Here is a 27,315-nt window from a genome sequence, read left to right as displayed (position 1 = left end):
TGACCTCTTTTCCTTAAATTGTCAAATAAAAAAAAGTGACCACAGCCAAGACAACAATAGCTGTCAGGTGTGAATGACTCAAAATTATATTTTTTGGTCAGGTCAGCAAAAAATAAATTTTTTGGTGTGCTGCAGTATTTTAGTAATTAGTTTATGTGTGCCAGGAGATGAAAAAGGTTGAAAATCACTGTCCTAGATACTTGGGAAAAATAGGATAGTTATTGTGTAGAAAGTTCTTCAGTTTTGTTTTGTCTGACATTTCCTAAATATTAAATTCAATTATGCATTTTTGACAAGAAAATGCATAAAAGAAACATTGGTGCATTTTAGTGAATCCTATCAGGAAGCACTAACACCATTTTGTCCCACTGGCTAGTAATGCTGACACTGATCTCTTGGTCAAGGGGATGTCTGCTAGGTTTTCTCTTTTGTAAGTGTAAGATTTCCCCTTTGTAATTAATAATTCTTTTTGTGGAGAGATACATAAATCAGCTATTTTTAACCTTAATTTACCCATGAATTTTAGCGTCCATTAATGATTCTTGCCTAAAACAATTATTACTGTGGTATTTGCCAAATGGTAACTTTCTTTTTCTTTTTCTTCTTATCCCAACTTGAGGACATGGTTGTTAATTTTAGAGAGAAGGAAAGGGAGAGAGGGAGGGAGAGAGAACAACAATCTGTTGCCTCTTGCATGCACCCCAAATGGACCTAACCCACAGCCTAGGCACTTGCTCTGACCAGGAATCGAACCTGCAGCCTTTTGGTTTATGGGATGATGCTCCAACCAACTGAGCCATGCCAGCCAGGGCCCAAATGGTAATTTTCTCTGTCTATTTTCTTCTAGCATTTAAGTGGGATGCTACTGTAAGAAACAGATTTTTCTTCTCCCCATTAATTAATTAATTAATTAATTACATCAGCATGGACTCATGATAAATATTTTATCTGCACTATTCAAGTCTATTATTGTCATTATTTTATTACTCAGAATTTCACAGATTTAGCTATTGGAAATTCTTTCAAGTTGGCTCTTCTATTCTTTTGACATGTCCCTATCATTTTTTGCCCTTCCTTATTTGTTGACAATGTCCACTGAGGCTGGGATGTCATTGCATCTGGAGGTTTCTAGCAGGTAAACATAGTAATTATATGTGCGCGCACACACACACACACAATTGTATCTATTTATTTAAAAAAATGAGTTTATACTCCAATTCCATTCCAACCCCACAAGGTTATTCTAGCCTTTTGTATTTTAAAAAAAATTTTATCCTTAAAAATTTCCTTATGCCTCTGTACAATTCCTTCTCCTTCCCCACCCGCTTCCAAGGACCTGATTTCTCTCCCTATCCTGTTGCCTTTTCTAGAATGTCATATAACTGGAATCATAAAGTATGTAGTCATTTGTGACTGGTCTCTTTCAGTTAACATAATGCTTTAGAAATTCATGCGCATTACATGTATTAGTGGTTTATCCTTTTTACTTGTGGGTAATATTCCACTGTATGGATGTGGAATATTATTATTATTCTGTATTATTATAAATATTTTCATACAAATCTTTGTGTGGTCATATTTTTTCATTTATCTTGGATAATACTTAGGAATCAGATTGCTGGATTATATAGTAAGTGTATTTAACTTTATAGGTACTGCTAACCTATGTTCCAAATGGTCTGTATCATTTTTCATTTTCACCAGTAATGTTTGAGATTTCCATTTGCTCCACATTCTTGCCGTGGTTTGAAATTGTCAGTATTCTGAATATGAGCCATTCTGGTCAATGTGTAATGGTATCTCACTGTGGTTTTAATTTGCATTTCCTTAATGATTAATGATATCCACCATCTTGCCATGTGCTTATGTGCCCTCTGCCTATCTTTTTTGGTGAAATGCTGTTCAAGTATTTTCTAAAATTAGTTTGAGTTTTTGTTATTGATCTGTAAAGGTTCTTATGCTCTGGATAATTCTTTTAATTTTTAAGTTTCTTTTTTACATTAGGGGTATCTATCTTGTAATAATGTCACAAATATTTTCTACCTACTAGTCAGTTATTTTTTGATGTTCTTAATGGTGTTTCTTGCCATGAAAAAAAGCTTATTTAAAAAAAATTATACTCAACCGGAACTTCCATGCATCCTGTGGACTGCGGCTTTAGCCTGGGAGGGAAGCACAACAGACATGTTGCTAGCTGAGTCCGAGAATCTCTCCCTGGTGGTACACAGGCTCAGGGAGCTGCAGCTGGAGAACTGTCCTATCCCTGAATCAGCCCCAGTTGGGCTGCTGCTTAAGATTCATTCCATTAGAATCTGTGGCTCAGATGTCCACTACTGGCTGCAGGGTCAAACTGGAGATTTTGTTGTGAAAAAGCCAATGGTGCTGAGCCATGAAGCTTCAGGAACAGTTGTAAAAGTGAAATCATTGGTAAAACACTTACAGCCATGTGACTGTGTTGCTACTGAGCCTGGTGCTCCTGAGAAACTGATAAATTCTGCAATATTGGCCAATACAACCTGTCACCATCCATCTTTTTCTGTGCTATGTCCCCATATGACAGAAACCTCTACTGATTCTACAAGCACAATGCCAAATTCTGCTACAAAACTTCCTGACATTGAGGAAAGGGTCTTGACTGAGCCATAGTTTGTGGGAATCCATGCCTGTCGGTGAGCTGGAGTCACCCTGGGGAACAAGGTCTTTGTGTATGGATCTGGAACAATTGGACTGGTCAATTTGCTTATGGCCAAGGCAATGGGTGAGGCTCAAGTGGTGGTGACCAATCTGTCTGCCTCTGGGTTGTATAAAACTAAGGAAGGTGGGGTTGACTTTGTCCTCCAGATCTCCAAGAAGAGTCTCCAGAGGATTGCCAATAAAGTGGAAGGTCTCTTGGAGCTCTAACCAGAAATCACTATTGAGTGCACTGGGATGCAGCGTGCCATCCAGGCAGGCATCTATGCCACTTGTTCTGATGGTGCTTGTGGGACTGGGTTCCAAAGTGACCAGTGTAACCCTAGTGGATGCAGCCACCTTGGAAATGGATATAAAGGGTATGTTTTTACACTGCAACACATGGCCCATGGTGATTTCAATGCTTGTGTCCAAATGTGTGAAAGTAAAGTCCTTAGTGACCTATAGGTTTACTCTGGAGAAAGTTCTGGAGGCCTTTAAAACATCCAAAAAGGGACTGGGGTTGAAAATAATGATCATGTGTGACCCCAACAACCAGAATCCCTGATGCTCACTGTGCTCTGCTCTCACTCCTGCTCTTTCAGCATCTCTGGGCTCAATGACTGGGTAAGGGTGGCTTTAAGGCAGAAGTTTCTTTTAAGTAGTAAGAATAATTAAAATAATTCATTATAAGCAGAACCTTACACAGAGGAGTTGGTGTGCCTTAAAAACACAAGTAGGGATAGTTTGGGGGGACTTGTAGCCAGAATGACCTGTTCATTCTGAGCAAAGTTCAGCAAGTGGAGCAGAGCTTGGCAGGCAGGTGCTAGAAATGCCCCTTATTCCTGGAGTGCTCCAGTTCGGTAGGGGAAGAAATCTGTCCCCATGAAGTTCCTCCATCCACCATGACTGTGCCCAGGTGGAGATGGGGACTGAGTTATGACAAGACAACTTTATCAAGACTTAACTGGCCCAGAAACTGATTTTCATGAAAATCTGCAGCTCAGGGTGTGAGATGAGGGACTGTAAGCAGTTTTAGTTTAGAGCACAGTGTGTCTAGACATAGGTGCTATTTGGTGTGGTGACAGAAGGAGAATAAGGGACTGACCTTCCTGGGTTTTGGGTAATTATAAAACAAATTAAACAAATAAAACCAAAATCCCACATGAGGTCAAACCAGCTTGCATTCCCCAAGTATAGAAATAATCAGGAAACTTCTTAATATCATTTGAAGAATGCCTCTTTTTCAGCTCCTGAGAATTCTGTGCAATTTACTTTGTAAGGTGAATAACCATCTACCTAACATACCCCCCCCCCTTCCTTCATCTGTTCAGGGGCAGCCACTGCTGGCTTCTTTGCCATTAGGCAACCAGGAGACACCTAAATAAGGACAATCAGGGGGAGTCTTCATGGGAGATCATAAGTCATGAGGGTTTGGTCAGTGCACCACAGACACAACATCCCCCTCTAGGATCACACTCAAGCATGGTTATTACACAACTCCATGTAATTCTGGTAACTGTAAACAGAAAACCTTTCTTCTTCTCATAGCCAGTTAAGATTCTTGGTATCTTTCTATCTGAATGCTATCCCTAAAACTGTGACATTATTTTAATTTCACTGTGTAAGAGTTGAGCCCAATCACATTATGTCAATTTATGACTTTCAGATTACTTGTCAAGGATGAGGATATAAAATATAGGCTTCTGGCCAAGGTGTAGGTGTAGGTAGATATGCTTCACTTCCTTGCACAGCTAAAAGAAGGATAACAACCAATTTAAAAACAAAAAACAACCAGAACTGCCAGAAAATCAAACTGTCTGGGAGTCTGATAACCAAGGAGTTAAAGAAGAAACATTCATTTAGACTGGTAGGAGGGGTAGAAATGAACAGTCAGGGTGGAGAGGACACACAGCAAGGTGGTGGCTGGTGGACTGGGTGGTCCCACATTTGTGTGCTGATAAACTGGGAGGAACAACTGGGGAGTGAGACAGGCTGTGCAACTTAGGGTTTCAGCATGGGAAAAGAAAGCTTCAAAACCTCTGGCTGTAAAAATCTGTGGGGGTTGCGGTGGTGGGAGAAACTGCCAGTCTCACAGTAGAGCCCACCAGAGGAGCTCACGGGGTCCTAGAACATACACAAAACCACCCATATGGGAATCAGCACTAGAAGGGTGCAATTCGCTTGTGGGAACCAGGGAAGTGATGGAAAGCAGGACGAGAGCTGAGCAAGAAGCATTGTTCCCTCTGTGGCCCCTCCCCCACATATAGCACCACAACGCAGTGATGTGGGTTGCCCCACCCTAGCAAATACCTAAGGCTCTGCCCTTTACAATGTAACAGGTATGCTGAGACAAAAAAATTTAGCCCAAATGAAAGAACAGATCAAAACTCCAGAAAAAGAACTAAGTGACAAGGAGATAGCCAACCTATCAGATGCAGGGTTTAAAACATTGGTATCAGGATGCTCACAGAAATGATTGAGTATGGTCTCAAAGTAAAGGAAGAAGTGAAGGCTATACAGAGAGAAATAAAGCAAATATACAGGTAACTAACAGTGCAGGGAAGAAAACTGGGACTTAAATCAACAATTTGGAAAAAAGGAAGAAATAAACATTCAACCTAAACAGAATGAAGAAACAAGAATTGAAAAAAATGAGGAGAGGCTGAGGAACCCCTGGGACAATTTTAAATGTTCCAACATCTGAATCATAGGAGTGCCACAAGGAGAAAAGGAAAAGCAAGAAATTGAAAACTTATTTGAACAAATAATTAAGGAAAACTTCCTCAATCTGGAGAAGGAAATAGACATACAAGTCCAGGAAGCTCAGAGAATCTTAAACAAGTTGGACCCGAAGAGGATCGCACCAAGACACATCATAATTAAATTACCCAAAGTTAAAGATAAGGAGAGAATCTTAAAAGCAGCAAGAGAAAAGAAGATAGTTACTTACAAAGGAGTTCCCTTAAGACTATCAGCTGATTTCTCAGAAGAAATCTTGCAGGCAAGAAGGGGCTGGAAAGAAGTATTCAAAGTCATGAGAGGCAAGAACCTACATCCAAGATTACTCTATCCAGCAAAGCTTTCATCTAGAATGGAAGGGCAGATAAAGTGCTTCTCAGATAAGGTCAAGTTAAAGAGTTCATCATCACCAAGTCCTTATTATATGAAATGTTAAAGGGATTTATCTAAGAAAAAGAAGATCAGCTGGAATGGGAGTAAGCGGGAGAAAACTGTACTTGAACAATGATTAAAATAAAATTTAAAAAAAAAGAAAAAGAAGATCAAAACTATGAACAGTAAATTGACAACAAACTCATAAGTACCAACAACTGAACTTAAAAAAAAAACCACAACTAAGCAAACAACTAGAACAGGAACAGAATCATAGGAATGGAGATCACATGGAAGGTTTATCAGCAAGGAGGAGGAAGAATGGGGGGAAAGGCACAGGGAATAAGAGCTGCAATTGGTAGCTACAAAATAGACAGGGGGAGGTTAAGAATAGCATATGAAATGGAGACGTCAAAGAACTTATATGTATGACCCATGGAGGTGAACTAAGTGCAGGGGGCAGGAGATGCTGGAGGGAAGAGGGTTACAGGGCAGAGGTGGATAAAGGGGAGAAAAAAGGGACAGCTGTAATAGCATAATTAATAAAATATATTTTAAAAAAGAATGAGGATAAAAAGTAGCTGCAACATAACTTGGGCTGCAGTCTTTAATCCCTCACTTCTGCTGGAGCCAGAGAGTGGCTTTGAAAAGGTACTAGTTTTCTTGTGACTGAAAAAGGCTGAGACCAGTGCCTGGAATTCCTCAGACTGCTTTGGGTAATAAATTCTGCTTGTAGTGCCTGCAAATACATAAACAGTACTAAGATTTATCAAATTTGTAAATTGCCACTGGATTTTGAGTCATAGTTAGGAGACCTCTCTCAACAATGATACATGAAAAGGAGTTCGCTCATGGTTTTATTATGCTAAATCACTTAAGTCAAACTGAGAAAGACAAATACCATATGATTTCACTTGTATGGAATGTGAAAAAGCAAAATCAATGAACAAACAAAGCAGAAACAAACTCATAGATACAGAGAACATTTTGATGATTGCCAAATGAGAGGAGTATTGGGGGGTATGGGTGAATAGGGGAGGAGATTAATCAGTAAATATTGGTCAGTACAAAATAGTCATGGAGATGTAAAGCATAGGGAGTATAGTCAATAATATTGTAGTGACTATGTATGATGTCAGATGGGTACCACATTTATTGGGGTGATCACTTCATAAATTGTATAAAAGCCTAATCACTATATTGCACACCTGAAACTAATATGGCATTGTATGTCAACTGTAATTGAAAAATTAAAAAAAATCACTCATGCTTTCTTTTAGTCCTGTATAGTTCTATTAAAAACATTTGTAATTCATAATTCATGGAGTTTATACTTGTATATGGTATGCAGTTTGTATGTAATTTTATTTTTTTCAAAATGGTTACCCAGTTCATCCAACATTGTTTGTTAAATTTTTTCTTCATTGATTTCAGGTAACATTTTTACCACATACTAAATTTCTACTTGTGTTTGGGCTTATTTCTCAGCTTTCTATCCAATTTCATTGATCTGTTGGTCTAATTATCCACCAGCACCACATTGTTTCAATTATAGAGATTCTGTACTATGTTTTGATGTCAGGTAGGACTAATAAGTTTCATAGATTTTTTTTTAGTGTTTTCCTGGCTATTTTGGTATATTCGTTTCCCCATACAAACTTTTAAAAAACAACCTTTTCATTATAGAATACTTTTGGGTATACAGAAAAATTTTAAAGATAGTGCAAAGAATTTCCAATAAACCCCACACATGTTTTCCTCTGTTATTAACATCTCACAATAAATAGTATGGTACATTTTTTATAGTTAATGAACCAACATTAATACATTATTATTAACTGAAGTCCATACTTTGTTCTTATTTCTTTGATTTTTACCTAATGTCATTTTCTTGTTTTAGGATATCATCTATGATGCCACATTACATTTAGTTGCTTTGTCTCAGGCTCCAGTTGGCTGTGGTAATTTCTCAGAATTTCCTTGTTTTTGATGCTCTTGACTATATTGGAGAGTCAGGTATAGTGTAGAAGATCCAATAATTGTTTTTTTTTCTGATATTTTTCTCACGATTAGCCTGAGTTATGGATTTTTATTATTTTTGAGTTTTTATTATTGAGCTATAAAGGTTCTTATAAGATACACTATACACAAACACAAAGAGTGGAAGTTATGGTATGTTTTGTATGGTATGTCTCTTTTTTGTGTATGGAATATCTACAGGAATTATTTCTATTTTTTCTGTATTGGGGATTTATTTATTCTTCCTATTTATTTATTTAATCATTTATATTGATATGGACTCATGGATATTTATTTGATTTTTTAGATTATAATATGACACTTCTTCATTTTATTGCTCAAGTTGTTCAAACTTTGGCCATTGGGAGTTCTTTCAGTTGGCTGCTGTGTCAGCTGACATGCCCCCATTATTGTGTTGTATGTCCGAGCACTTCATTTTGTCTTCGTTTACATGCATTTTACACCTTCTCAATTGGTCCACAGTTCTTGGATGTTCTGTCTCCTGTTTGTTTGTTTGTTTTTATTATTGTCATTTTTACATTTCAATTTGGGAAGTTTCTACTCACCCATCTCCAAGCTCACCAATTCTTTGCTCATTCTGTCTTTTGACCCTTAGAGTTTCCATCTCTCTGTTTAAATTATCCATCTGTTCTTGGATGCTTAGAGCTTTTATGTTAACCATAGTTATTTTAAATTCTTCATCTAGCTGAGTCTGATTCTCATGCCTGGTTTGTTGCTTCAGACTGATTTTTCTTGCCTTTTGGCATGCCTTGAAAGCTGAATGTGTTGTATCCATCAGATAGGAATTGAGGTAAGTGGGCCTTTAATGTGTAGATTTGTTAACCTGGATTGGAGTTGGGCTGTATTTAATATTTACTGTAGCTATAGATAGCAGAAGCTTTAATTTTTTTCTATTTCCTTTGTTTTGTTTCCCTTCATGAATTTGGGCTTTCCTGAGTACTTCTCAGAAAAAAATCTGTTTTGCTGCTCTTTAAGCTGCAATCCACTTGTATTATACTGGAACACTTTGGTGTGGTGGTAAGGTGGTAAGATGTGGAGGAGGCAGAACATGCCATAATATTCCAACTAAATCTCACGATTTTAGTGGGTCTTTCTTTTAGGGTTGTGATCTTCATAGGTGTTTCCATCTTTCATCGCCCCTCCAGCCCTTAGTTTCTTCCCCAGCTGCAACATTCCCAAAATAAGCTCTGACAGCTTTTGATTTTTTTTAACCCCTTTAATTAAGATGGGAAGGCTAGATGGTCCTGGAGTGGGAGGAATGGGTTATTTCTAGGAAACCCACCAGGTTATCACAGAGAAGACTAAGAAATGGCTCTGGCAATGTCTTTTTTACCTGGAAAGCAAGGCTTTGTTGTGGAGAAAGCACAGGGTGAATTTCTGTGTTTCACAATGTTTTCTCTTTTCTTCCCCTTGCCAGGGACATGAGGGCATCTTTCTTGTTTTCGTTTTTGTTTTTTTTTCCTGTGAGAATCTGATGTGGTTCCCAGAAGTAAAGCCTACACAATTGTAGCCATGTCATTCCCACCCCACCCCTGTCCCCTGACTGTTGTCCCTGGAGTTTCTCACTCTCCTAAATTCATCCTTAGCCTTTGCAATTTGCCTAAAGTATCCTTTAAATATTCCTACCAGTTAATGGCCCAGATATAGCTGTTCCAGGTTAACAGATCTCAGCTGTGGCTCTCTAAATGTTCTTGTTTTTCTAGATTTTTGGCATAGCAATTTGCTCAGTAAGCTCAGGTCTCTGCTGGGTCCAAGAAAAACTCAATCTTCATATCATCCAGCTTTTTCTTGTAAACATGGGCGGACTTGAAACCAAAAGTATCCACGTGAACTTGTGTCAATTTGTTTAGCACTGTAAATAAGCTAATTGGTGATGGGATTTCATCAAATTAATAAATTCACTTTAGGAGGACAGCTTTATGATACTTAGTGGCATCCAACACCAGGAGATGCCTTTTCATTTTATTTATTTTTGCGTCTTTCAAGATTGACTTACAGTGTTCCTTACATAGGTTTTGCAAATTTCTTGTTAAGTTTATTCCTAAGTATTTAATTTTCTTTGTTGCTGCTTTTATTGGAGTTTTCTCTACAGTTATGTTCTCTAACTGGTTATTATTTGTGTGTATGAAACTATTGATTACTATATGTTAATTTTATATCTTAATTTATTGAATTCTTATATTGTTTGAGCCAGTTTAATCTTTGAATATCTAGTGGTTGTATGTATGCTGTCACATCACGGAGACAGTTTTACTTGTTCTTGAACAATTCTTATGCCTCCAATTGATTTCTCTTGTCTATTTGCATTGACAGATACTTCTAGTACTAAGTTGGTTAGTTATAGAGATATTTGACATCCTTGCCTGTTCCTGATCTTAGTGAAAATCCCTCTAGTGGTTTCCCAGTAAGTAAGATGCTTTAAGGCACATATATTTTAGGTGGTTAAGAAAATACCCATCAATTTTTATTCTCCAGAATAACTTTTTTTTATCTGAAATAAGTGTTGAATTTTGTCAGAAATTTTCTTCAGCATAAGATAACCAAATATATTTTCCCTCAGATCTATTACTATACCTGATTGTATTAATGAATTTTATGATATGGAATATACTTTGAATTTCTGAAATAAATTCTGCTTAATCAAGGTGTGTCATTTTCTTCCTGTGGTTTTAGATTTTTGTCAGCTAACATTTCATTTAGTATTTTTGCATTGATATTCACAAATTATAATGGTCTGTAGCTTACAATTTTTATACTGTTTTTAGGTGTAATTATCAGTGTTCTACTTCTTTCTTTAAAGCAGTTAGGTAGCTTTACTTAATTTTCAATGCTCTGGAACAACATGTGCAACATGAGTACTACCTGATCTTTGAAGCTGTGATAGAAACCAGTTTTAAACCCTTGGATGTCCTGCTGGACACTGTCTCAGCGGCTGTCAAGCTTTAGTGTGCATGATGATCCCAAGGGGTGGGTGGGTGGGTAGGTGGAAGAGCCTGAGGGCAGGCGTGGAGGGCCGATATTCAGAATGTGGGCCACAGTGTGAGTCAGGAGCTGGGGCCCTGGATCTGTATTTCAGCAAGGGATTCTGGTGTGATGGTCTCTCACTCTGTGAAAAAAAACTGCTCTGTGGAGTAAATCACTGATTTCCTAATGTTTTTTTTTTGTGATTAACGGTGGTTGGTTGTGAAAAAGGAGCCACAGGGTAAAAATAAATGTGGGCAAGGCCGAGTTAACATATTAAACAGGTTTAAACATACTTTAAAATTTTTTAATATGCTAATAATGCTTTGTGACTTTCCAAAGAGGACTGTTTTTTGAATTTTTCAAATTTATATAACTCACTGAGTTCATTTTATTGTTTGTTTTATTTAGTTTGTTTTGTTTCAGGGTAGGCCAACTATTAACATCTGGTGTTCATAGGAACAATGTTAGAAATCCTGGGTTAAGTGATTTTTCTATAACAGTATATTTCAAATTATCCTCTTAGTACTTCAAAAATTTTAATTAAGTTCTTTAGGAGCATGGCTTTTACTATAGATTAGGCAAAATAAAATTTTTTAATTTTGTAAATCTAAATTATGGGGACTGGACTCAGTGACTTCCTAGCAAACATGTATTAACTTTTTTCTTTATATTCATATGCTTTTTTTTCATTCTCTTAATAAAAAGTACACCAAAGAAACCTGTTTTGAAGCCCTCCTCTTCCTATTAGTCCCTATTAACTAAAGTAAGCTGTGATCTAGAAGAACTTCATACAATAGGAATAAAGCCCATGTGACCAAAAATTTAACACTCATCCAACAAAACCGCTTTTGAAGTGTCAGGGTCTTTATTGTTTGAGTTTTATTCAAAGGGTTATATAAAAAGGATCTTTTGAAACACTCCTGTAAGCAAATTATTTTGGCTGAATTATAAACCTCAAAGTGAGGTTTTATTGTGATGGAAACAGAGTTAGAATAAACTCTAACAGCGTTCGCGGGCAGCACTGTATAATGAGGATTGAGTGCATGCTATATTATGATTGCAAGTGTATCTTTTCACTATCTCAGTAAAGTACTCCTAGTTTTTATACAGAGTTTGGTTGGTCAAGTGTTCTGGAGTTTCCTTGTTTCTTTTCATCTGATTGTTTAACACAACTTCTGCCTGTGGAGCACCACAGTCCCAAATAACCTGTCAGGTTTAAAAGTACTAGCTCAGTGTCACACCCTGTTAGAAATGTTCTACGTATTTACCTGTAAAAGTAAATAACAGGTTCAACTTAACATGTCAACAAGTGTATAGAACATCCTAGCCAACTTGGATGAGTCCTATCTTCTTAATAGCAGCATGTCTCACATTTGTTTGGCTGATAGAGTTAGGAAGGATGATGAAGGTTCGCTAACTTTGTACTGGTGCTTTATAACTTGCAAGGCATTTAACTTTGAAATGATTCTGTGAGGCAGATACTGTTATTATCTCCATTTTACAAAGGTGAAGAAACTGAGACTCAACTAAACTCACTGAAAATGTCTTACTGAGGAAAGGACGCAGCTAGGATTCAGTGCCAGATAATCTGCTGTGAAATCTGTATTCTTTCTACCACATAAAAGTTTCATTTCTCTAAGTTACCTTCCACTCAGACTGTATAAGCCCCATGAGAATCTGGTTGATTTAAATTCATGCTCCTCTTAAAGATCACCAAGGAACCCACCGACTTTCCAGGTATAAACTCTTTCCATGTAACTTCATGAAGGCAACGAGGTGCAGGAACTGAGTGAGTCCACTGCTTTGAGTGCCTGCTGCATCTTTTACTAGTCTGTGACCTCGTGCACATCACCTTCCATGAGCCCTGGGTCCTACTTGTAGAAATGGGGACAGTAGCATTTACTTCAGGGGGTTGTTATATAATTAAATAATGTTATGAAAGTTATAAAAAATATTATGGAATATGCCCAGCATAATACTAGGGGTACCCAGTAACTTCCTAAGATGTGCAGTGGTAGCTTTTTAACCTCATTTGCAGAATTTGACAAGGGTGAATTTTACCTGATCCCTCTGATCCTGGAAAACAGGGAAGGCTACAAATCCCCCCACACTTTGTGCTCTGGAAACTAAATAAGACTCACAGGTGCCTTCCTTGTTTAAATGTAACAAAGCCAGGCACAGACCCTCAAAATTCCACGTCTTTGCCACATAAATGATCACTCGAATTGCTTGTCCCCTACTGACAATCAAAACCAAGTACTTTAAACAAACTTTAGTTAATCTCTCTTTCCTCCAGGCCCTGAAACCGTGGCCCATGCTTAGCCCAAAGCAGGGTGGTAGGAGGAGAGAGCGAGAGAGCGAGTTCTCTGGTGTCTCTTACTCTCAGGGCACAAATTCTATTGGATCAGGGCCCCACTCTAGGACATCATTAGTCTTAATTACTTCCTTATGCAAATAAAGCCACAATGGGAATTACAGCTTTACCACATGTTTTTGGGGTGGGCAGGGGGGAAATATAGTTCACAACACACATACTTACAAAGCGTTAAATAATATAAATGAGCGTATAAAATGAACTGTGAATGTGGTCCCCTTTATCTTCCCTCTTCCACTCCGAGACAGCTGCTTCTCTAGTCTTTTTCCTATGCTCACATGTGAGAGGGGGACCGTGCATGCACAAAGCCACAGATGTGTAGTTTTTATTTAATGGGATTATAATTCCATATTGTTCTGCATTTTGCTTTTTTCACTTTATGATACATTCCAGACAACTCTTCAGCTCAGTTTGTATGGATCTATTTTGTTATTTTAATAGCTTCATAGACTCCATTTTGGTACTATCATTTGTTGAAGAACATTTAGTTTATTCTCATTATTTTGCCTATGCTATGTTTTAAAGATTTTTTTAATCCTCACCTGAAGATATGTTCATTGATTTTAGAAAGAGAGAAGGGTGAGAGAGAGAGAGAGAGAGAGAGAGAGAGAGAGAGAGACACTGATGTGAGAGAGAAGCATCAATCAATTGCCTCTCGTACATACCCTGACTGGGAATTGAACCTGAAACCTAGGCATACGCCCTGACTGGAGATCAAACCTGCAACGTTTTGCTGCATGATTTGACACTCCAACCGACTTAGCCACCTGTCCAGGGAGAAATATTTTAAAGAAAGGTGAAAAATCGGTTAGTACAGTATAAGCTTAGTTTTGAATAAAAAAATACACATTTTTAAAAACTAGAAGAAAATGAATCAACATACAAAGAGTGCTTATTTTTAGATTGCTGAATTATAAATTGTTACTACTTAACAAATAATTGCTATATTTTTTTCCATCACATTGGGTAACGTTGCTGGGCATTTTTTTTTTTTTTTTTGTCACCATGCATCGTCTTGCAGCAGAGTGTTGAAGAGTTCTGCTCAGTATCTCCACTGTAAAGAGGATAAATACTTCAGCTATGGTGTAGTTACTGAGTTGGCTGTAAGCATAACCAAAACTGTATTTAGGTTGCATTATTATCCTCCTTATCACTTTATTCTCATAAAGCAGTAACTACTTTTTGGAGAAACTCTCCGTCAAGGAGAATGCATATTGGATTTTGGGTTTCATAGATGTTGGTGTTAAACCTAGTCTAACTGTGTGACTTCAAAAGGGTACCTTTTTATTTCTGTTGACTCAGTTTCCTCAGCTGTTAAACAAAGAATTGTGAGAATTAGAGATCAAGGGAGTGCCATGCCCGCTGTTGGATTACGGTTGCAACAGGGCTAACACATCACTAGTTTCCTCACTACATGTGCTCTAAAGTCTGTGTGATGTCCTCTGGCCCTCCTTTGAGTGTGTGTGAAGTATATTAGAAATAAAATTGGAGTTCTCTTTCTCTAACCAGATTATACAATGGTTAAGCCACCCCTATGCCATTTCTCCCTTAAACTGTTTTATTCTGTGCACATTTGCCTTTTTCTGTTATGCAAGCATTAATGTGTATTTTGATGGGAGGAATATTGTTGATCCTAGGATGCTTCTCGAGAAAAAGTCAGGACCCATTTTGGTGGGTCAACTTACTTCCAGTTACTTCCTCTGGCATCCCTTTGGTGAGAAAGAATCTGCATGGCTTGGCTCTGCAGTGCTCTTAGGCAGTTCTACACAATAGAAGCAATTGGGTCCCTGTCACCAGCTCTAACCAGGTCTGCACCCAGACTGTAAGTTGGGGTTAGGGTCTGCTGAAGGCTTAGTTCTATAGGTGAGTCCTTCCAGGGGAAGGGGCTTGGCTTTCTGAGAGCTTTTCTCAGAGTATGAGAAAATGACATGGTACACTGTAGGTGGGATTGCAGACTGGTACAACCACTATGGAAAACAGTATGGAATTTCCTCAGAAAACTGAAAATGGAACTGCCTTTTTACCCAGCAATTCCACTGCTAGGATTATATCCTAAAGACCCTGAAAACACCAGTCCAAAAGAACCTATGCACCCCAATGTTCACAATAGCACAATTTACAATAGCCAAGTGCCGGAAGCAACCTAGGTGCCTATCAGTAAATGAATGGATCAAAAAACTATTGTACATTTACACAATGGAATTCTATGCAGCAGAAAGAAAGAAAGAGGGAGCTCCTACTCTTTGCAACAGCATGGATGCAACTGGAAAGCATTATGCTAAGTGAAATAAGCCAGGTGGTGAAAGACAAATACCACATGATCTCACCTTTAACAGGAACCTAAACAACAAAACAAAGAAACAAGCAAAATATAACCAAAGACACTGAAATAGAGAACAGGCTGACAGTGTTTCAGAGGGGAGAGAGGAGGGAATTTCAGGCGAATTTCAGGGGAAAAGGGAAGGGTTTACACGAACAAGCATAAAGGACACATGGACAAAAACTAGGGGCAGGTGGAAATGGGAGGGAGGTGGGGAGGCTGGGATGGGAATAAAAGATAGAAAATTGTATTTGAACAACAATTAAAATAAAATTTAAAAAAAATAAATAATTAAACGGAATCTCCCTCCCCCCCGCCCCCCCAAAAAAAAGAAAAGAAAAGAAGATGACGTGGCTGCAGGCCATTTACAACTGTATCCTCACCAAAGCCTGGGAGCACAGGATTCCCTCCAGTTCTTTACTTCAGTGTTGGAGACAAACTCCCTCCAGTTCTTAAGGAATAGAAGTAAAGCATAGGCACTGCAAGCTACTAATACAAAGCTAAAAGTGTAAAACAAAACTAGATAGTCTTTCATATTTGCTTCCCTTCCCACTGTTAAAATAACCGACGTACGTAGCTCGATGTGTGTAAAAAATATAAATGTATATTCTTAACAGTTTATAGAGGATTACACCATATGCACATATATAGTAATATATATATGGTTGTATATGTAAATACTTTTTTTATTTTGCTAAAAGATAGTGTAATTGGTGGTAGGGTGGCTAGACCTAAATTACAGGGACATTTTGGCTTCAATTACTCTTAAAGTCATTCCACTCATTTAAATCTCCTCCCTCTCCTTGTCCTCTCTGCCTCCCAGCAAGTGGGCCTTCAAAAATCTCTCTAAGACCTTTCATTTCAGACTGGCTAATAGTTTCATTTGGGACTAAATTTCTCCTAGAGTATATTTTGTGGAGGAAGAAATGCTTATATTTGCCTGGGTATTATCTTTGTCATTTCCTTTTTGCTTTGCCTACCCCTCTGGAGGCTAATAGGTAGAAGGAAATTTTTTTAAAGAAATAATTTAAGTATTTGTTTTGAAAGTCTTTATTCTAGTCTGTTGGTTTTGTGTCTAGTCAAAAAAACCCAAGTTTTGAGCTGAGGGACATAGTCTTTACCACAGCATTAGTTGAATTCTGCCCCCCTCCCCATAGGCATTTTCATAACTTCATTTAAAAAAAGAATTTCTAAAGCAAGTTACTTATGCCACAATTTAAGGCTTATATCCTCTTGTTCTCTGAGGCCACACAGAGCAGTTATTTATGCCCACAATTCTGATTAAGCCATAATTTGAAAATAATCACATCCAAATGGCTTTAAGATCTTGAATGGTACTTGGGAACTAGCAAATATTTTTTCTCGAGGTAGCAGGTGGTTGGGAAAAACACAGCATAAGAAGCTTTAGGATGGGCTTGCCCAGCAGCCATCCTGTATCTTCCAGGATTAGTTGCAGAGGAGGGGCTGGCAGGGAGCACTTGAGTTCTACAGAGTGAAGCAAAGAGGGATCCTGGCACTCTGTCAGATTGCCTGGCCTCAGGTATTTCCAAAATATTTTATTAAGTTCTGATTAACTATCTACTTCCAGGTTGACCCTTTAAAATATCTGACTTTCCGGTGAGTCTTCAGTCGTTGAGGACAGAGGATTGGATGTTCTGGACAATCAATGGTTCTTCTGCCAAGCCAGTTGCTGCCCACCAAGAGGACAATTATTTTTTGTCTCTCTTCAGGGTTCATACAGTTATCATCCCCGTAGCCCAAGTGAGCTGAGGTGAGCAGCTGCCATGAAAACAATGCCATAACTTTTTAATTATTTTTGCACCTGAATTGGATGTCATACAGAAGTTAAAATAACCTGGATGTGTCATGCTTAATAAGCACCATAATGCACCTTTAGTAATTGTGTTCTAAAGGCCTTTAATTCTTATTAGGACAATTAAAAATTTTGTTGTTAGTTGTTTCATGTTTTATAGGTAGTTTTCATACACTGCTATATCCCCGATATCTGGAAGAGTACTTGGCACACAGAGGGCCCCACAATAAAAATATTTGTAGGATGACAACTGATATTGTCACTTTACAGCTTTCAAGGATTCACCCATAAGAAAGAGTTTTAATGTTTTGTGTAATAATTGCCAGATATATATTTTTTTAATCACCAACAAGTATCCTCAGTTCAAACTCCTTGAAGGTAAGAAACATATTCCCAAAGTATGGGGAAAAGAGCTCTCCAGAGGTCCTCAGTCAAGGTGATTTTCCTAAGATTTGTTTCTAGCGAGACTTGGTGAAGGGCCCATTCTAACTCTGAACCATCTCTTCAGATGGCTAGCAAGAACACCAGTTAGTACCCATTTCCTGTGGGACCACGGATCATGAAGCTTGGTTTTATCCATTTTTTGAATTGGTGTCAAATGAAATTATTCCTCTCTATTCACTCGTACCACAGTCAAAGTCCCACACACAGCCAACCAGTATACAAACAGCCCCATTGTGACCGTCTCTATTTGTTGCAATGTACATATCCTGTTGTGGACCAGAAAAGTCTTCCGAATGCCTGTCTGTACACTGTGACATTACTGGGAGGAGATACAAAGGATTGGGGCAAAATAGGAATTGAAATAGGAATTATTGTCTCAGAAACATCATGGATAAAGTGTTGGTTATATGAAAGCTATAGTATGAAAACTTAAAAAAATTCAATGCACCTAATAAAATTCAGCAAAAAATGGAATGAATGAATAAGTGACTAAATGGGGACGAGTAAGTGGTTAATATAAAATCCATCTGTCTGGTACAATACAGATCTCGGTAATCCTGCTTCTGTTCTTATCTCCATGTTGGCAGCACATGTAAATTACATATTCCAATGTTTTAAAATGCTGTTTGCACATTATCACCATAGGAAGATCAACCTATGTCTCAGAAATTTCACTGAAAAAATACTGAGGAAAATTTGATTTGCAAAGATTGTTTTCCCCCATTCATTCATTCATTCATTATCTCTCCTTTTAATCATTTTTTCACTTATCCCATTGCCATAAAGGTGGTGGGTTCTGGGAATACACTGGAAATCTTTGCACTGGTACAATTTTTGGCCTGAAGATGCAATGGGTCCTTTCCTACAAAGTGTTTTACTAAAATAATGTGTTAAGTGTGAGAGATTTGGAATTTCTGATGACAAAGTCTTAGATAATTGCCAGAAAAGGGAAACTCGTGTTGTCTGTTTAATAGGCTCTTCCTTGACTGAGGCCACTGAAGTCGGTGCGTTTGAGGCAGTCCAGAGAATCAAATAGATTCCGATCTTCTGAGGGTGTTTCTGATAAGGCAGTGTATTCAAGAACACCGTGGTCAGAATGAATGCCCATTTACTTCTCTGTTTCTTCAGTAAACTGCTTCGCTAATCTAAATGTTATCTGTGGTTATTTCAGAAACTACCATTTGCCCACCATCAAAACTGAAATGAATTTTGAGAGCAAATTTAACCTACCTTTGATAAATATTATAGTTGCCTAGAGTCATAGACTATATGTTTCTTTTTCTTTTTTATTGTTCAAATACAGTTGTCTCCATTCTCCCCCCACCCTCTCCCCTGCCCCACTGATCCCCACTTTCCACCCTCAATTCTAACCCCCTTCATATGTTTCTTTTTCTTGGTGCAATGCTTTTAATTTCTAATGTTCGTTTCTAATAAAAATAAAAAATGAACTCAGACAATTCATCATAACATGCCTTAATCATAGGAAGGTGAAACATACAGGAAAGATGACAACAATTAGATTTTAAGGCAGGAAAAAACAACACCGAAGTGCACACTGAAATCGGAGCCCTTCGATACTTTACCTCATGCAAAGCTTACTCCTTACCCTTCATTGCTGAAGACCATTGTTTTAGTTGCCCAAAAGATAAGAATTTGCTTTGCACAAATTTCTGGAGATGGCAAATTTCAATAATATTAAAAAGTATACTTTTTACATATATACATATTCATTTAAAATTAGTTTTTCCTGTACGAATAACTTTTGGTGTAAACTATCTTGCTGAGTAGCTCGTGTTTCTAACATAATGAAGTACCACTGGAGAGAACAGTCACTTGTGGCAGGTAGCAAAGAAATTTCAATAAAGTAAACTCTTAGTATTATCAAAATTATACATTTGGGGCTGTTAGCATGGCCTAGAAAAAGATGAGGACAGGCTCATCTCATTAAAAGAGAAGAAATAGTGGAATTTAGCTTGAATCTAATTACAAGCCCACTATCTAATGTAAAAACATGACTGTTTTTTCACTCCCATTCATTTTGACTAGTAATTAGTTTGGCCTCTAAAATGCCACCCTTTAATCATCCAAACACAGATGTGATTTGCCGTGCAATTTAATCTTGCTTTAATGAAGAACTAATGGACGCATCGCAAATTACTTTCCCTGTTGGAGAAAAATTCTATTTCCTGCTTTTCAAAAGATCAAGAGTATCTTGTGATAATAGCCCAAGCGGCCCTGGCAGCCTCACCGCACAGAGCAAACAAGCTCTTTTACTCAACTCCCAATTCAGTGGAGAAAAGAGGCTACAATTAGCAACAAAGCAGGGGAAACGCAGCATTACAGCCGAATCACTTTCTGTAGCTCAACCCCCAGCAACCACTGGCTTGTTAGAGCCAGGTCTAAGTGTCAGGCACGAACAATGCGCTGTGATAAATTACTCTCTTCAAACAGCCTGCACTGCTAATTTTCAATTATACACACAAATGGCTCTCAGATTGGAAGAAAATGGAGTGCGTGGGGAGAACAGTAGTAGATTTCTATGTTTGTTTGGTAGTGAGTGTGGAGGCGGGAGAATGACATCTTGAAAAGAAAGCGGTAGTGAGGAAGTCAGTGTTTGAACTTCAGAAGATAAAACCATCCTGAATCTTAGGGAGACCTGTGGTTTCCCGTTTTGCTCTGGGCATTAAAAGGGGTGAAATTACCAGTTGCTTTCCTTTTGTGGTTTGGTTTTTTGTTTGTTTGTTTGACCCCATCACCCACTATATACTGAAAGTTCACAACTGACCTTGCTGCTGTCTCGGTAAGCCCATAGGAAACCACAAAGGCTCTGTTCCCTGAGCGCCCCTTGCCGGCCGTTGCACCAAATCCCCACGGACCCTTCCATCTCCTTTCTCGCCTCCCTAGGGCCCCACCAACGGAACTGGACTTCACCCCTTCTCTCCGTTTGCTCCCAGCAACCCGCTCTGCCCGAAGGCCAGGCTTCAAAGCTTCATTCAGACTCCGAAGAGACACTCCCTCTACCCAAATAAAAAACATTCACTCTCTTAGGGGAAAGAAAACTTTTAAGAATCTCAGAGTTCTTCTTTTTTTTCTGTTTTCTTTTTTCTTAAATCCTGAGTAAGATTTTGCCTCTGGGGGTGCTAAAATTTCGCTCTCAAGTGAAAACAGTGTCATGAGATAGTGCTTCTTATTTGGGTTTTGGTGCAAGAGACGAAGAGTATAAAATAACCACACATTATTATACCGTTTTCTTCACCCGTGTCTTTTTTCCTCTGTCCTAGTGCCAGACTGTTTTTTTTTTGTTTTTGTTTTGGTGATTTTAAAATTAGAGTTCAGGGAGATGTATGCTGCTAGACTAGCTTTTATTCTTTCAGGAAGGGTTCATGGTAGATCTGTCCCAACTGCCGCCCCCATCCCAGACCAGGACACCCTTTGGAAATATATGCTCTCCCCACCCCAGCCTCCAATTTCCAATTGTGTTCAATTTGTTCCCAGGAAACAAAAGGTTAAGAATTGGTGCTTTTCTATAGAAAGACACTTGCTAAAGATCCGAATGGTAGCATGAATTATCTTTAGAAAACGCCAAGCCAGTTCTTGCTTTACATGTTTCTATTCTTTATTCAAGCAGGAGGCTATAGCCACATAGTGGATGGGGAGGGCTTCTTCTTTAACTACACTTTCTTGGATAAACTTGGTGTGTGACCAAGGGAACTACTCTTTTGTCTTGCGGCAGGGATGGTGTTGATGTTACTGGCATTTTTGATTTTGTAGATAAAATCTCTTGCCCTCATCAGCATCTGTTCATTGTGTTCAGTGACAAAGGTGCACCTCACTTTTAGGGAGCAGTTGGGGCAGATGAGCCACCTATTTTACCATGTTGGTTCAAGCCTGGGCTTCTTTTGACTTGACAGACCAGCAAGAAGACAACAAATGGGTCTCATCTGCTTAAGGGCCACGCATAACACTATATAATTGTTTGGCCAGAAGCAGATAATGGCCATTAAAATGTTCTGATTTCTAACCATTTTGTAAGAAGGATGAATGTAATGTACATTAATGTTCAAAAAGGAGGCTTCCAGGATAAAATTTGTTTTAAAAAGAGCAACATTTTAGAAGGGTAGAGTAGGGTAATGTCTTTTAGAACATTCTTCCTCAACAAGGAAAAACTGTGAGCATTATATATTTGAATTAGGAATATTACCAATTAGAAAGACTACGTGGAAATGTTAAATGCCAGTCCATTAAAAGTGAATTTTCTTGATGCAGTTGGGGAAGGTACTGGGAGGTGGGGGATGGTTGTGATATTGAGTGGAAATGCATTTTTTTTTTTTTTGCTGAAGTGGGATTTACTCCTTCTACTTTATAATCGGTTACAGAAATTTAAACCTCAAAACCATTTCAGCCCAAGCTTATACTAAGCTGTTAGTGGTTTTCTGATGCTGCGGCCGATAATGCTGCAGCATTACCATAAATCAGCAGAATTAACTATGATCTTCAGAAGCATGCTTGAAAGTGGGTGACAGAAGTCTGCAATTGGGTGCTCTGAAAATTATGATAACATTCTATATTAAATGTTCATAATCTACTTAAAGCTGAGCTTCAAGAACATTTCGTATTTGTGCTTTGCCCAATATTAAAAACCAGTAACAATTATACAATCCATGTGAGGCTTTATTATTTGCAAATGCAAAGTGTAAATATACATGATCTTGTATGCACCGAGTGGCCATTTTGTTAATTTTTAAAAGTGTCCATTTGTTTTTTCATTTAAATGTGGTTATTGCTTTGCCCATTTAAGAACTGGCTTAAATTGTATTTTTTATTACATTAACATTCCCAAGGAAAATGATCTAGAGATTCAAATACGTTTTAGGAACTATATTGCAAACTTCTAAATATGTATTATTCACTCTGCCTTTTATATCAGATGCCACTCTTCATATAATTTTATGCCTCAAAGGATCCATATTGGGCACTGAGTCCCAGAAACTAACACTCTACTCCGACATAAACAGTAAGTAATGTCTATAACATTTTTTTTCCTGTATACCTCTCTACTCCCAGTACTTAGATTCTCTGTCTTGGTCCCAGACTGATCAGGGAAGAAAATACTTAAGAGGTCATTCTTAGTAAATAGATAGAAAGTGAATTTTTTATAATGTTGAACAACACAATTGCTCATTGCCTGAACTGACAACACCACCAGGCCATTTAAGCTTACCTCTAAACAGCACCTACCATAAGGTTATAGCACAATCAATTGGCTAATTTAACAGGTAAGTGAGTTAGACACACTGAGAATTTTTAATACATAATTTGTTGGACTAAAAGAGGATCAAGTAAATGTTGCAAAATGTAAATATAACTTTATTTTCCTGCTGACTTTGTGCAATATAAGGAAGTTAAAATTTTGACAGTATTTTTTATTCACAACAGTTATATAGAAAAGAAAAGCTCATCTAAACCAGATCCTAAATGGGATTAAATATGATCTGTTTTAAATGGATCATCTTATAAAAATCTGACAAATTTTTAATATTCAAATGCTCTCAGAGGGTCTCTGCCTTTCGGGTCTTGCCTGGCGGTGCAGGGGGAGTCTGAGTCCTGAGACCCCACAGTGTGTGGAGCATTTTCAAGCTCCCCCTCATTTCCTGCAACAGCAGCGAACAATTGCCAGCAACCCACCCTCTTCAGTCCCTGTGCCCATATTTCACCCATAAAAAGAACATGAAGAGAAAAGATCCACAGAAGCACTTTGAAAAGCAGTAACTGCTATATGCATGTGAGAGATACAACAGAGTAACAATGATAACAATCACAATTTATTGGGTAACTACTAAGTGCTGCAACCTTTAAATGTTTTATATATATTATTTCTAATGCTTACAAACAGAGGACAAGGTAGGCTTTTTCATCTTTATTTTATGGGTAGGAAATCATGTCTCTAAAGGAGGGAAGTAACTTACCATGGTCTAGGATTTGAATCCAAGGGTCTGATTCTAAAGCTCATAATATATATCACTGGACCACTCTGGCACTAATTACTTAATGTATCTATTTTATAATATTACTTTAAAAAGCATGTTAAAATTAATGTTCCAAGGTATATGGTGACTGTATCATATTGTCATTTATAGAAATCAGAATATCTTAAAATCAACTTTTTGCCTTTCCAAAGAAATAAGATTTGAGAGACATTTATTTCTTGACCACATTTTATTAAAGAGAGAAGGAGAAGATGCTAACACTAGCGTTCTCAGGCACTCTCCATCAGGGACAGGCTTGGTATGGAGATATAGTGGTGGAACTGGCTACTTCAGGTAGCCTTAAACAGAATTTTTTTGGGGGGAGCATGATTATGTATTGATGATGTTTTCATCAGAAGTAGCACTATTTTTCCTCATGAATTTAGCAAAGTTCCAGAGTAAATGGGTGTGTAAGAGGTACATGGACCCTTTGGCATCATTACTTACAGCCAAGAAGATTAGAAACAGAACAGTGTTTGGAAACTTGCCTTACCAGCAGCAAATGAAGAAGATGTGCTACTCAAGACATTTCATATGCAGAGGGGTATTGATTCAGGATAGACTAAGTAATCAATGGGACAGAATATAACATCTAGAATAAGATCAATGTATGTGTGGGGATATAGCTATGATAAAGCACATTTCAAATCAGTGGAGTAGATGAACTATTCAATCTGTGTGTTGAGATACTTAGTTGCCCATTTGGAAATAAATTTTTATTACATCCCTACTGTTCCCAAAAATCAGAGGGAGCAATAATTAAATGTAACAAACACAAAACAATGATAACAAAGTAACAACACCATAAAAATCCTAGAAAAAAATATAGAAGAATTTTTTCATGATTTTTTAACCAGAGAAGAAGTTTCTGAGCAAAACACAAAACTACCAAACCATAAATGAAAAAAGTGACAAGCTTAACTACATAAAAATGAAAATCTTTTCTGTAGTTAAACGAAGATCCATTTTAAGGATGTTAAAAGACAATTAATAGACTGGAAGAAAATATTTGCAATACATATGATATTAAAAGAAATCTCTACAACATGTAAAGTTTTTTTTAAAACTTTTACAATCAGGCATTTGTATTGAATAAATCCAACAAATATTTCAATGGAAAATTGAACAAAGGATATGGTGAGGCGATTTATTCTTGGAAGATGAAATATAACTAGGTAGTAAACACCTGAGCAATCTCACTGGCATTCAGGGAAATGCAAATTAGAACAAGTTACCATTTAATCCATTAAACTAGCAGAAATAGAAAAGTTTGCTCATGTCTGATGTTGGTGAGGATGTAAAGGGTACACTCATATACTGGAATGTATGGTGGAATGTTAATTGATATAATCCCTATCCAAATTTAAAATATGCAAACTACCTAACCTAGCAATCCATTTCTAAAAACAATCCTAAAAATATTTGCACATATATTGAGAGATGTATGTATAAAATGTTCATAATAACTTTTTTTGTAATAACAGAAAATTGGAAACATATTAAGAGTTCATCAACATTAAGATAATAATAAATATGGTACTTCCACATGTGGAATATTGTGTTGCCATTAGTGAGATATATCTATAGACAGAAAGGCTAATCTCACAATATGCAGCATAATCCTATTTATGTAATATCTCTCTATATATGTACGAGGTCTACCTGAAAAAAAAAGAAACCATTGTTAATATAATGAGAATGGCATGCCAACATTGATGTAACCTGGCAGCCAAGGACAGTGGACTGGAATGCACATGCATGAACAATGATGATTTCACTGTACTAGTCAGTGGTGGTGGTAGACACCATTGAGTGAGCATGTGTAATTGTGGCCATCACATTCAAAATGACTGAGCAAGTAGATAAACAAATCTGCATCAAATTTTGTATGAAACTTGAACATTTCTCCATGGAAACTACCCAGATGATTCAGAAGGCCACAGCTATGGGCAACTGGTGACTGGAAGCTTCATCAGGACTATGTTTCTGCTCATGCATCAAGTTTTATTGCAGAGTTTTTTGGTGAAACATCAAATCACCCAGGTGACTCAACCCCCTACAGCCCAGAGTTGATGCCCTGTGTCTTCTGGCTTTTCCCAAAACTAAAATCACCTTTGACAAGCAAGAGATTCCAGACTGTTGATGAGATTCAGGAAAATATGACAGGGCAGCTGATGGTGACTGGGAGAACTGTGTGAGGTCCCAAGGTGCCTACTTTGAAAGGGACTGAGACATCATTGTCCTATGTGCAATGTTTCTTGTATCTTGCATCTTCTTCAGTAAGTGTCTCTCTTTTTCACATCACATGGCTGGATACTTTCTGGACAGGTCTCATCCTACGTGCATAGTGCATGGAAAAATTTCGGTAGGATACACTCCAAACTGTTAATAATGGGAAGTGGAGCAAGTCTGACATTGGGAAGTATATATGTGTGTGTGTGCATGTGAAGATTTTACATATCATGCTTCTATAGTGTTTGAATTTTTAAATAGTCTTGCTTTTTTTTTTCTTTCATGGTGAAAGTAATAGTAATAGGAAACCCATTATCTATTTTATATAAACAAGGCATATTGTAGGGAAGATAGGAATTCCTATTAGCATTTCCTTTCATGTGTTTATGTAAGAGCTACAGTTTCTAACTATTCCCCAAGTGTTGGGAACTGCCCTGCCTGATTTCAGAAGCTGTGACCCCCCATAAGTAAGGCTGGGTAAGCGACACTGGGGCCATAAACCACTGAGGAGACAAAGCTTACCTCCCTGGCAGGAGCGCTGCTTCTGCTCCTTTTACTTCATCCATAACTGGCCCCCAATGCTTGGTCAGTTAGCCAATGATGGGTAAGATTCCCTAAAGGGGGGAATGACCTAAGACAGGCACCATCACGTGGGAGGCCCCCAAGGAAGGACTTGGGGGGCTACAGCAAAAGGGGGTGATGGACCCTCGCCCCTCGGCTTTGACAAAGCCTGAGTCCTCATTCTGTCTGCAAGAAGTCTCTTGGCTGCCTTACTTCCCCTGCCTGACTTAAGCCTGAAACAATGACAGAGGGTGGTGCAACCCTGTGCTGGATAGGGCGGGTTCCCCAGGCAATCAGGCCTAAGAAAGAATATGTAAAATCCTGAGAAACCTGCTTTGTTTAGAATGTTCTCAATGAAATGATAAGGGTCCAAGCAAGAAGTGAGTTTGTTCCTCAGAGTTTTGTAGCTCTTTAGCTATGTGACCCTGACTCAAAATAGGCCCTCGGATTTCTTTGTTATCTGTTGTTTGATCCTTACTGCCTGACAATGATTAATGAGCTTTACTTGTATTCTTGTGCAAATGAACCCAATAAAAGCCCATTGAGGAAAAGGCTCTTGCCCTTCTCCTCTGAGAGATCGGCCACCTTTCCTCCCCAAGCAGATCATGTCTTGGTAGACTTCTTCTCATCTGTGGTGGTGGGGGGGGCGGCCTGCAGGCAGAGCCCCCCACACATACCCAAGTGTAGCACCTAGTTGAGAGAAAGGATTTAGGAGTCAGATATGTGTGGATTAAAGTTCCAGTGGAAAACTGCTGAA

The 27,315-nt window shown here is 38.0% G+C and overlaps 1 pseudogene; it reads left to right on the top strand.

Moving 5' to 3' along the window:
- The first annotated feature begins 2,184 nt into the window (after positions 1–2,184).
- LOC114490961 lies at positions 2,185–3,238 on the top strand (annotated as a pseudogene).
- Positions 3,239–27,315: the final 24,077 nt, after the last annotated feature.

Source organism: Phyllostomus discolor, chromosome 2 (genome assembly GCF_004126475.2).
Source record: "Phyllostomus discolor isolate MPI-MPIP mPhyDis1 chromosome 2, mPhyDis1.pri.v3, whole genome shotgun sequence".
Taxonomy (NCBI): domain Eukaryota; kingdom Metazoa; phylum Chordata; class Mammalia; order Chiroptera; family Phyllostomidae; genus Phyllostomus; species Phyllostomus discolor.
This window is presented reverse-complemented; position numbering and strand designations above follow the sequence as displayed.